General features: G+C 48.2%; 1 protein-coding gene across 2 annotated transcripts in view; it reads right to left on the bottom strand.

Annotated features, from left to right (window-relative positions):
- NT5DC3 (5'-nucleotidase domain containing 3) overlaps positions 1-12,093 on the bottom strand; it is a 390,067-nt gene that overhangs the window by 89,713 nt on the left and 288,261 nt on the right. The gene's annotated exons all lie outside the window — the stretch shown is intronic.

Genomic DNA, 12,093 nt, shown 5'->3' on the forward strand with positions numbered 1-12,093 from the left:
TTGTTAAAGTGCGTAACCCTTAATGAACAGTTATAATAACCTTCCTTTTCTTTCACTCGATTATAATTTACAATCAGTATTAAACCGCAAATCGAGTAGAATATAACAGTATAACTTCTGGCATTAGTCACTTGAAGAAAAAAAATGGACACAGGGTAAGTATTTCTTGAAACACATGCAACAGCAACATTTAGGTATGGTGCTTCAATCTTCCAACGTATGAACTCCCAAGCGGTTTGCTTTTTAAAGTTTCTTGATTGGACCTGCGCTGAGACGTTCGTGCCGGACTCAGTCTCTTTCTGTAAATGACCACAGCCTTTCACCTACGTGCACACAGCACTCATTTGTGTGGCCTGACAAGACTCGATCGAAAACTTTGTACACAGAAATATAATTTCAATCAACTGTGCACTTTTTAATTAAGTTATCTCATACTATCTCGTGAATCTTGACAAACTTGTACTACTTTTAAGTGCACAGATAAAGAAAAGGCAAAATGCAATTTCTCCTTATTATGCAGTCGTCCTTTATACTGAGCTTTATGCGCCTCTGTGCTGGGTCATGTGTTAACCCTGAGGCCCAAAACCCCATATTACTAAACCCCTGGTTAACTTATTACTATCATTTTTCAAGATCCTCCTGGTGGCGTGGATGTACGTTTTGGAGCAAGTTGTAGCTCAGCCACAAACCATCTGTCACATCGCCATGCGTAGGCCAGGAAGACTAAATTATATAAGAGTGCTTAAATTAATCTCAGCCACTGGTAATAGCTCGGGGACCGCATCCCAGTCCATCGTTCTTTTCCACAGTGTGCCACCTCAGTCTGGACCCAGACACATGCAAATCAGCCTGACCCTGGTCCAAGGGAATAGTCCAGCTCGAACTGCCAGGCCCTCCCTGAACCAGAACACAAGCCACCCGGGACCAGTTTCGTTTCACATGCTGCTCTTCTTGCTGGTGGAGGACTCAGCCACTCAAATAATATAGGAAAACGAAATCATCTGAGAGGAGAAAAAATAAACAAAGCACTATAATAGACATTCGTCAAAGCCCATTTGGCTTTAACCAGTTGCCTAACACCATGCACGATGAGTAGGTGCCTACTCTTCGAAGATCCACGCGTAATTTATGGCAATTAAGGAACACAAAAAGGCCCAAAAACAGACTTCTTTCTACAGAACACTGTCCCGTACTGCAGGTCACCTTAGATGCTAAAACGCATTGAATGTCAGGGGTGAAAGCCGGTATCTGAAGAAGGTGGACTCTCCTCTACCTTCACCTGCACCGCAACCTAGTGAGAGGTTTTTAAATCTCTCCAATCATCCCCAGGTCAACCTGCAAACCTTCAAAGAGGCTCTGGGACTCTGCTCAGACTCGTTTTGTCAGTCTTCCCTGCTGAAACGAGAAAAGCTCTAGAATTACAACAAAAGGTGAACTAAAAAAGACAAGTGATCCAGAGGATCAGAAGGCTGTGCATCGAGCATCACCTTACATAGCCTGATCCTTTTTTAAAGTTATTTAGTTTTCTTCACTAAGATGACTCAGCATAATATAAAGCATTTGGACCCACCTTACTGGTGAAGATTTTGCTCCAAAAAAAGAGACTAAAAGCCGGGAGTAACCGTATACCAGGTCTAAACCATCATCCGTTTCTGACAATATGCACTCATAAGTCACATCTCTTTTGGACTCATTGATATAAAGTGTTGGGACCCGTCTCACTGGTTAAGCCTGTGCAGCAGTAAAGAGACTAAAGTCAAGTGGTATCTGACAAATTGCCCTTACAAATTCGATCCATTTTAGGCCAAGGGCTTGCTGAAAAGATCCAAAGACAGTCATTTAGTACTTCTCAAGTGGTTGCTTTTAGGTTCCACAAGCACACTTGTTAACAGTTGCCACATCAACTTTGACTGACTGGAGAAACCAACTTGTCTTTACTTTCCCCATTTGAGCTGTTGATATACGTACTTTCCTCCTCAAGCACTTCCCTCAAAGTAAGACTTGGGATTTCTGTCAATGATAAGTTTAAGTAGTCATTGGTTTGACTCTGGAAGGTTCATTTTGCAATGTTTTTGTGGAAGCTCAGCCCCAGTCTACGTATATAAGCACCTTTTGACACTTTCCGCCTGCCTAGAAGATTTGATTTTCTATGTAAAACCTAACTTGACATTTATGCAGCAAAACCTCGAGTGCAATGAAATGCAAAATGCAAGATGCCACAAAAACTCAGTTTATTATTTTTATAAACCATTGCATGCATGAAATCAGAGAAAAACATCACATCAGCATCAAAATCACTCCTAATTTGCACCATTTTTGCCAACCTGTGCAACCGTACGTTTGCAATTCTTTATGGAAGTGCAGGGACTTACAATGGCATAACTTCTAAACTTTGAGACTTGCTAACCCCAAGGTCTTGTAGTTTTTTCTGCCTGCTCAACGCTGTCAAGGTGCAAAAGAGGAAACTTGAAATGGAAGTATTGCTAGGCACCAAGTGACCTAGGAGAGATTCAGCAATATGTGCACTCTTATGGAGCGCTGATTCAGCACCTAAGAAAAAACATCATGCTTGGCGAAATGCAAAGGCTCCGAATGTTCAGAAGGATCTCTTCTATATTATTAATGCCACTAAATCCTTTTTTTCTGTTTAACATGTCTTTATTGATTTACAAGCCTGGGGTCCAGGCTCCTGTATACAATTGTATCTTAAAAAAACACAAACTTCAAAGGTAATATCTCTGCCTCCCCCCCTCCTCACCTGGACGCAGTAGCACATATCTGACATAAGAAAGTATTGTTTTTCAGCCTTAGCCTTTTCCGATGTGCACATAGTAATAGGAGGTTCTGTGATTGTTCTCCCTTCCCTCTCTCTCCCAATAAGATAACACTCTACCACATATACCATCTTCCGCATTTCACTACAGTCATCTCAATGTGGTTTACACACCAAGTTGTTTCTCCTCTGTGTACCCTCTTCTCCTCTATGGTAGAACCTCTCGCCCTGTCTAGCTCTGGCTGCTCTGGTGTTTCGTCATGCTTGCTATCTATCTAGCCCGATGGTTCCCAAAGCTTATCCAGCATATTCCCCCACACGTGAAGATCTTACTCCCCTTTACAATTTGTGCACACTTTTCTCATTCATCTTTCCTCCGCTAGGATCCATTCCTTTACATCTTTGTGCCAGGATACACGAGTGAGAGCTCTAAGGGATAGCCAGTGTACCACTAAGCTGCTTCCCCATCATCAACCCCAAAAATGCAAACCGGTGTCTGATTCTCCCTGTGTTCGGTACTAGCCATAACATGCAGTGGCCTATTGTGTGTTCCATACAGATGTTCATTGTTCTTTTTAGATTCTTAGCCGCCTCCTGCCAGAAAGTTTGTACAGGGCTTCACGTCCAGGGCATATCACACCAGACACCGGCCGACGATCTGCTTGAGTATATTTTATGTAACCGTTCCAGTGTAAGGTATATGCAACGTAAGAAGTCAAAATGGATCACTTTAAATAGTGCACTGCTTTCTACAAGCTGTACTAGCATGCATTTTCTCCCATTCCCTCCCATTAAATGGCTCAAGCCTCTTACCAGCATCGTCAGTCAGTCAGTCAGTTGGGGGGGTATATCATTTTTGAGTGGCTTTTAGAAATGCAAGATCAACTGACTTGTCTTGGTGGCCCTCAGAGTTTCCACGGCATTGGTGTCTGGGAAACATGGCCACATCTCTGCCTGTTTTGGCCAATTTAGCAAACAGCAGAAATTGGCCTCCACCTATGTTAAAGAACTCCGTTGCCTCTGCGAGTGTTATGAACTTATATATGGGATCTCCCCGGGTTCAGCTGCCCCTTCATTAAACACACCAGCAATGATTCACTTGCTATCAGTCCATCTAATAAACATTTCTCCCAGTTCTCTGCCTCACATCGCTGCATATTGGAGCTGTGCGGCTACGTTACAAAGTTCCGTATACAGCAGTTCCAATCCTCCCTCATCTCTATTGTGTTTCTATACTGCCACCTGAACTCTTTTTCTGCCCTCCCCCTTCAGTTAAATCAATAACCTGTCCAGTTCCTGGAAAGTGGTCCTTGGGATCAACCACAGTGAACTCTGCTGTGTGTACAGACACCTTGGCCACCCTTCCAATTACTGAGAGCATTAAGGTATTTCAAAACCAGACCAGGTTATGCAGCCCATGCAGAACTGTCTCCATATTATATGCATATTGCCACTGTTCAGTTTGTCACACCCTGATACCAAAATACTGAAAACTACCTGTTTCCCATCTCAATCCAAGGTCCAGCAGCTCTTTCGGCCCTTGTTTTGCACACGAAGCAAGAGGGAATAATTAGGTTTTCTCTCGATTTATCATAAATCAAGACACATCTTCAAACTGTTGCCATTAAGTGGGAGCAGAGGTACCGGGGCGCGTCAAGTATACCAGGTTGTCATCTGTATACAGAGATACTATGTAAGTCATTGCTTCCAGTTTGGTTCCCTTGGGCACCAGCACATCTCACAGATGAACTACTAGCATATTGGACTGCCATGGTAAACAACGATGGAGCTGATGGACATCCCTCCCTCATGCCCTTTTCCACCATCAACCTGTGGAAAACTGTACCTCACTCTAGATGTGGGGTCAGTATATAGCAGACAAACCCATTAAGAAACTGCAGTCAGATTCCAATCTTCTCTAGCACTACAGACATAAATACCCAGTCTGGGGACGTGTCCAAGATGGTGGCGCGCTAGGACGCTCCCGTTCGAGCTCCGCCACCTGGGTTGAAAATTACAGTTTGGCCCAGCGGGGGACGCCCCCCCCCCCCGAGGTGAAGAGCGCCTCTGAGGGCTTCCGGTGGCCTTCTGAGCCTGACGCCGGGAGGACCGAGGCCCTGGAGGGCTTTGTTTGGACCCCGTGAGCTGGGGGACCGTGGTGGGGGTTGCGACCCCAGGCTGTATGGTCGCTTTGGGCGCGGAGGGCGCCTCTGCACACGGGACCGGAGAGGGGGCTGGAGACCGGTGCCTCCCACTCTAGCACCCCTTGGAGGGGCGGATTGAAAGACTAAGGCCCTGAGTATCGACCGGGAGCCCCATTGCTCTACCTCAATACTGCGACACTTACCTGCTGAGAGTATGAGCATCTGTGGGCCCGTGCATACGGAGGCAGAGGCAGTAAGGGCCGCGTTGCGCAGGAGGTGGCCTCCGGGTGTTAGGCCCAGGCGTGGTCTTCGACACAACGGCATCTGGTGACTCGCCTCAGAAGGAGATTTTGGAGAGACTTGAGGGATTGTCCCGGCAAATCGAGATCAGGTTGGCGCGACATGGCAACGTCTAAATCCAAGCGGGAGCGCTCAGTGAGGGAAATGCTGACGGGGGCCCACCTGACATCCGGGGGCATGGCTGAGGACCCACTTGCCACAAGGACCCTGGAGGGTCGGGTGGAGACGGACTCAGATGAGGGCGCACCTGTTACGAAGGGCTTTTTGACCTCCCTGTTTGATTCGCTTCAGAGCGACATACAAGAGCTGCGTAGGGACATATCCCAAGAGGTGAAGGAATTGCGAGGAGAGGTTTCCTCCTTGGGAGAGCGAGTCTCGCAGCTGGAAGATGGTGAGATCCCCCGTGGTGAGAAAGTGGCGGGCCTGCAGCAAGAGGTAGTTCGCCTGCAAGAGCAGCAGGATGCCCTCCAGATAGCGGTTGAGGATTTGGAAAACCGCTCGAGGAGACAAAATATTCGCATCAGAGGGGCTCCGGTAGGCGCTGAAAAGGAGGACATTGGAGACTATGTGAAGGGCCTGTTTCGCTCTTTGCTTGGCCCGGACGAGACACAAGAGGTAGTCCTGGATAGCGTTCATTGTGTCGGCCGCGCCGGTGGCCCTGGGGATCCCCCTCCAGACATTCTAGCCTGTCTTCATAATTTTACTCTTAAAGAAAAGATTCTTCAGCGGGCTCGTACTATTCATTAGGTACTTTTTCGAGGGCATGAACTCCAGCTATTTCACGACCTCTCTGTGCGGACTCTGCAGAGGTGGAGAGAATTTAGACTGATTACGGATCACTTGTGAGCGCACAATGTGCCCTATTCTTGGGGCCACCCGTTCTGCCTGGTCTTCCGCTGGGACGATCAACTTCGGCAGGTGAAATCTGTTTTGGAAGCAAGCCGTATCCTGGGTCTAGAGGACACAGACCAAGAGGCGAGTGATAAGGTGGCCCTGCCTGGGGGGGGGCCCTTCGCGCTGGCGGCGGAAAGGAAAGAGAGGGAAGCTGCGATGCCCAACGGCCTCGGAGCTGAGGTCAGAGAGGGAATCTGTTTTGAACAGCGTGGCCGCCGGAACTTCAGCTTAGAGACAGGGTGTGGGGGTGCCATTGATGACCTTGGACCCTGCTCCTATTGGCATGCTGATTTTTTAATTGGGTCGGGGCGGCGGGGGCGATGGACCTGGTTACTAAGCATGGTAGGATATAATGCCCCGTGGAGATTCTACCTCGTGAAGATGGATGTTCGAGGACTTCTGTGTTCTACGCACCTGTTGTGCATATCAGTTGAATGTTGTTGGATTTCCCTGAAATATTGGCTTCTGGTAGAGATATTCCCAGACCCTGGGGTTATAGGTGGCCTAGATTTTGACATGGGGTGGCCCTTTTGCGGGCTCCCTTCTCTTTGCATGCTCCCTAACTTTAAGACATGATTATTAAATGTACGAGCCTGAATGTCCGGGGGCTCAATAACCCAACCAAGAGGTTAGCCATCCTGTCATCCTTAGAGAGAACGGGGAGTCATATATGCCTTCTGCAGGAGACACACCTTCTTTCAAAAGATACTTATCGTATGCGCTCTAAGTGGTTTTCCAGGCAGTACTGGTCGTCGTTACCATCAAAGCATGCAGGGGTGGCGATACTTCTAGCGCGCTCATTCCCTGGAGAAGTGATATCACAATTGTATGAGGTCCCGGGGAGGCTTATAGCCATGAGATTGAGATTGTTTTTTTTTTCCTTTACGGTCGCTTCCGTGTATGCGCCTAACTCCCAGCAGGAAATCTTCCTAAAACAGGCCTTGACTCCGCTGCTGCAATCCCCTGATGGTGCAATCCTGGTGGGGGGTGATTTTAATCTGGTGATGGATGGGGATCTGGACCGTTCGGGTCACCGGTATGGGCAGACGGGGTCTATGACGGTGGCTGGTCGTCAGTGGTTGAGTGAGTGTGGCTTGGTGGACGTGTGGAGGAGTGCGCACCCCACGCTAAGAGATTATTCCTTTTACTCTGCAGTGACTAAACCATATGCTAGGTTGGACCTTTTCCTGGCCTCACAGGAGTTCCTTCCCCGGGTTAGGGATTCAGTGATTGAGCCCTGAGCCCTGTCCGATCACGCCCCGGTTACAGTTGAGATTCATATGAATATGGAGCGCGTAGGCGCATCGGGCTGGCGATTTAGGGACTCAATGCTTCAGCACGGGGCAACGTTAGAGGCGATTCGAAAGGCAATAACAGACTATCTCAGCTTTAACGACGATGGGACAACAAGCACTGCGACGCTATGGGAGGCATTGAAAGCTGTTGTGAGGGGTGAGGTGATGTCGCTCTCGGCTAGCGACAATAAGGCGAGGAGACAACTCAGGGAGGATCTGGAACAGCGAGTGAGGGTGCTGGAGCGTTCACATAAACACACAGGTGCACCGAGAATATGGCGAGAGCTTGAGAAAATTAGGAAGCAGCTGAGGAGGCTGGATTGGGACAGGGCAGAGTATTCAGTAGTCCGCCTTAAACACAAGTACTATGTCGGAAGTAATAAATGTGGGAAGCTATTAGCACACAGGTTGAGAGCGCAGCGCGCAGCCTCAATGATAAAACTGGTTCACTTACCCTCAGGTCTGGAAGTGCGCACGAGCGACCAGATTGCGGAGGCCTTTGCGGGATACTATCCGATTGTATGGGGCTGAGGAGCCTGGTGACTCAACTCCGGAGTCCTTCTTAGAGGGCATAGCAATTACTCCCTTGACTGAGAGGGAGGCGACTCTGCTAGATCAACCTAGAAGGGCAGAGGAAGTTATATCAGCAATTGCGCGCATACAAACCCGGAAGTCGCCTGGCCCTGACGGCTTCTCCACGCTTTTTTTTTATAAGTCCTTCTGTATGGAACTAGTACCCGTTTTAGTGCGACTTTTTAATTCCTTACGGGACACGGGGGATCTTACGCCGAGCATGTTAGATGCCACTATCGTGGTAATTCCGAAGCCGGGGAAGAATCCCGAGGAATGTGCCTCGTACTGGCCGATTTCCCTCTTGAATATAGATGCCAAATTATTCACTGGTCTTCTGGCTCACAGTCTCAACTATTATATGCTGGGGCTTGTGGATCCCGACCAAGCGGGATTTATACCGCATAGGCAGTGTAGTGATAACACTAAGTGACTGCTTCACCTATTGGATAAAACTGAACGTTCGCGTAGGGAGGCGCTCTTCCTATCTATCGATGCTGAAAAGGCGTTCGATAGGGTTCATTGGCCATACCTGTTCAAGGTGTTAGAGCGCTTTGGGTTAGGCCCGGGTTTTTATGACATGGATCTGCTGCATTTATCAGGCGCCTCGGGCGGCGGTCAGAGTTAATGGAACGCTCTCTTTAACATTCTCTGTTCAGAGAGGGACCCGGCAGCGGTGCCCGCTTTCGCCCCTCTTGTTCGCTCTTTATAAGGAGCCGATGGCGCAGAGGCTCCGGGACGACCCTAGGATTACGGGGGTGAAGTTTGGGGGTGATGAGCATATCATATCGTTATATGCGGATGATGTCATTCTTACTGTGGCGGAACCTGCGACCTCACTACCGGTACTAATGGGTGACCTAGAGGAATTTGGGCGGGTCTCTGGGTTCCGGATAAATATGCAAAAATCACAAGCTATGGGCAAGTTTATTAGTGCTGAGCATGAAAGGGAGCTGAAGGCCCGATTCCATTTTATATGGCCTTCCGTACCTGGGGGTCGAGCTGGGTTCCACGGTCGCTCGTACGGTGACGCTGAACTACACTAAATTGATCAAGGAGGTGCAGCGCGACTTAGACACCTGGGGGAGACTTACACTGTCTTGGCTGGGCAGGGTGGCTGCAGTGAAGATGACCATCCTGCCACGTATACTGTATGTATTCCAGGCACTCCCGGTAGAACCCCCGCCACGAACGATAGCAACCCTCCAAACAGCGGTTCTAAGATTTATATGGGAAGGGAGAGCGTTGCGGCTACCACGACGGGTGCTATATCGCCCTAAGCAGGAGGGCGGACTCGCGGTCCCCTGCCTACTTCGATACTTTCAAGCAGCACAGCTGCGTTTCCTCTTGGAATGGAGCCTCCCGTCTTCCGAAAAGCATTGGTGCTTCATGGACCAGGCAGTGGTTGGTTCTCATATTTGGAAGGAGCCCTGGCTTAGGCGCCGTCACAGAGCACGGGGCTTCTATGTATCTCCGGTCACGGGGAGCTCGATGAGGGTGTGGGATCAGGTGGCCAATAGGGTGGGCTTGATGACCTTCCTGTCCCCAATGACTCCCTTGGGAACGAACCCTGATTTTGTTCCGGGTCTCCAGTCGGAGGCATTACGTTGATGGCATGAAGGGGGCTGTAAAAGGGTAGGATATCTATTTGATGAGCAGGGGGTGATCCCCTTCGACCAACTGAGGGAGACATATGACCTAACCGAGGCTGACAGGATGATATATTATCAAATACGGCATTGGGCCATGTTACCAGCTAATAGAACATTAATAGACAGGCCGTTAACGCCGTTTGAAAAATGGCTCCTAATGAAAAAGGGCGATAAACGTGTGATCTCGGAGCTTTACGCTCTTCTGCGTGGAGGGATCCTTCCGTCTAGAACTAAGGGCCAGCTGAGGTGGGAGAGGGAACTTGAAAGGGAGCTCTCAGACGAGGAGTGGGAGAGCATTTTCTACAGGGCACACCACACAGCCTACAATGCAGCAGGTACAGAGACAGCTTATAAAGGGGCCTCCTCTTGGTACTACACCCCAGTAAGGATTCACGCTTGGGATCCCGCTAAATCTAGCCTTTGTTGGAGGGGGTGTGAGGGTGGGGGCTCGCTTGTCCATTTACTATGGCACTGCCCTAAGCTCCATCGGTACTGGGAGAACATAATAGACATAATTGATAAGGCGTTTGACACTCAGATCCCTAGACTCCCTGCGTACATTCTGCTCGGCCTTCCCAATCCTCTCACTTTCCCCCTGAGATCATTGAAGGGACAGCAGATGGCCTTAGCTCTAAATGCGGCATTACAGCTGTTGCTATCCATGTGGGGGACTGACCAGATCCGGACAGTAATTTCATGGCTACACAGGCTCTGGTTTATCCTCGCTATGGAAAAGCTTACTCTGACCTCTCAGCAGCGAGGTGCGGACTTTAAGGAACTATGGCAATCATTCTTACAAATACTGTCCGGGGAGTTTTCAGAGTTGACATGTCCGACCTACTTGAGGGTTCTGAACTTGAACTGAGAGATTGGGGGCGAATTTGCACTAGAAAATATATACGGGACCACGATTGTATTGTTACAGGGCCTGGGACCGACTGATTTTCATATTGGTCGCTAGCTGCGGGGAAACAAAGTTGAATTTTGTATTAAGTTTTTCTGTCACTGTACATGGAGTAAGCTTTATGTCAATTTTATTATTTTGCTCCTCTGTGTTGCATCTGTGATGTTTTATAATTGAAAAGCCAATAAACAGATTTGATCTATAAATACCCAGTCTAAGGTGTCAAATATCTGTTCAATGTCCAAGGCAATTAGTGCACCTTCCAAGCCCATTCTTGCCATCTCGTGTAGCACATGGCTAAGTCATCTCAGGTTCATAGGAGTACTGTGTCCCTGGATAAAACCACACTGGCCCTTGTGTACCAACATGGTCAATGCGTGGCATAGCCTATTGGCAAGTGCTTTTGCCAGTTTTTTAGTGTCAACATTAATCAAGGAGAGGGGGGGTTCTATAAAACCCCAGAGCCTCCGAGTCTCTGTCTATTTTTGGGAGCATTATTATTATGGATTCTTCATAGAAGCTAGCAACCTGCCTGTCACCTGGCCTCGTCAAGGAGCCACACAACAAGTTTTCCTTTAAACATGTTATAAAACTCTTGACGGAAGCCCGCCTGTTCCCAGTGTCTTTACCCCTCAACATGCCCTGTATGGACTCCAAAAGCTTTGTTGGGCACAATTCTCTGTGTAATTTGAGTGCCTGAGCCCGTGAGAGCTTTGGAATCGTAATTCTTCTCAGTCTTCTACTGCCTCTGTTTCAGACTGCTTGCAGTCTCCTGTACACTTCTCCAAGGTACTGCCCCAGGGCATTATTAATAGCTTTCACAGTTATCAGTCTGTTCCTGTCGGTGTTTTCGAAAGTGAAGATAGTGGGAGAAGGCCTTTCCCTCCTCAACCACCAGGTAAGCTTCCGACCGTACTTATCACCCTGCATCCCAAGTTTTGCACAGCAGGTGTTGTGTATCCAGGAGGTCTGCATCATTGGAACCCATATTCAATATAACTGTTAAATGGTCCTCTGCTTGCAGTGAATTAGCTAATTGCCTGCGGATCCCACAGATGGTTCCCAAGCATTTTACCCTTAACACCACCATAAGGGCCTCAAATTCAGTTCCTCTGAGGTCTGTCGACTTTCTGTTATGTTCATGATTTTGTCAATGGCGTCCTCTATTCCTTGCCTGAATGTTGGATCACCTAATGCCACTTGGTTTAAGGGCCATGTAGGTATCTTAGTTTGGCATCTTTGCATGGTTTAATTCTTTATTGTATGTAACCAGGACTAGTGAATGATCTGAAAGGAATCAGCTTGAAGAGTAGAAACCTATCTAATCGACTTGAGGTATTGTGTACTGTTGAGTGGTACAAATAATTCCTTAGTGTGCGGATGCGATTCCCTCCAGACATCTCTGCAGTCTATATCATCCATTCTCTGCCCGAGTGTGCCAGACATGATCCGCTTCATGCGATCTCTCAGAGGATGCCTATCCATTGCCACATCCAGTATAAAATTAAAGTCTCCAGCCCACCATATTGGGACATCGATATACGGTAGTATTTGGTCATAG

This window comes from Pleurodeles waltl, chromosome 4_1, assembly GCF_031143425.1.
Source record: "Pleurodeles waltl isolate 20211129_DDA chromosome 4_1, aPleWal1.hap1.20221129, whole genome shotgun sequence".
Classification (NCBI taxonomy): domain Eukaryota; kingdom Metazoa; phylum Chordata; class Amphibia; order Caudata; family Salamandridae; genus Pleurodeles; species Pleurodeles waltl.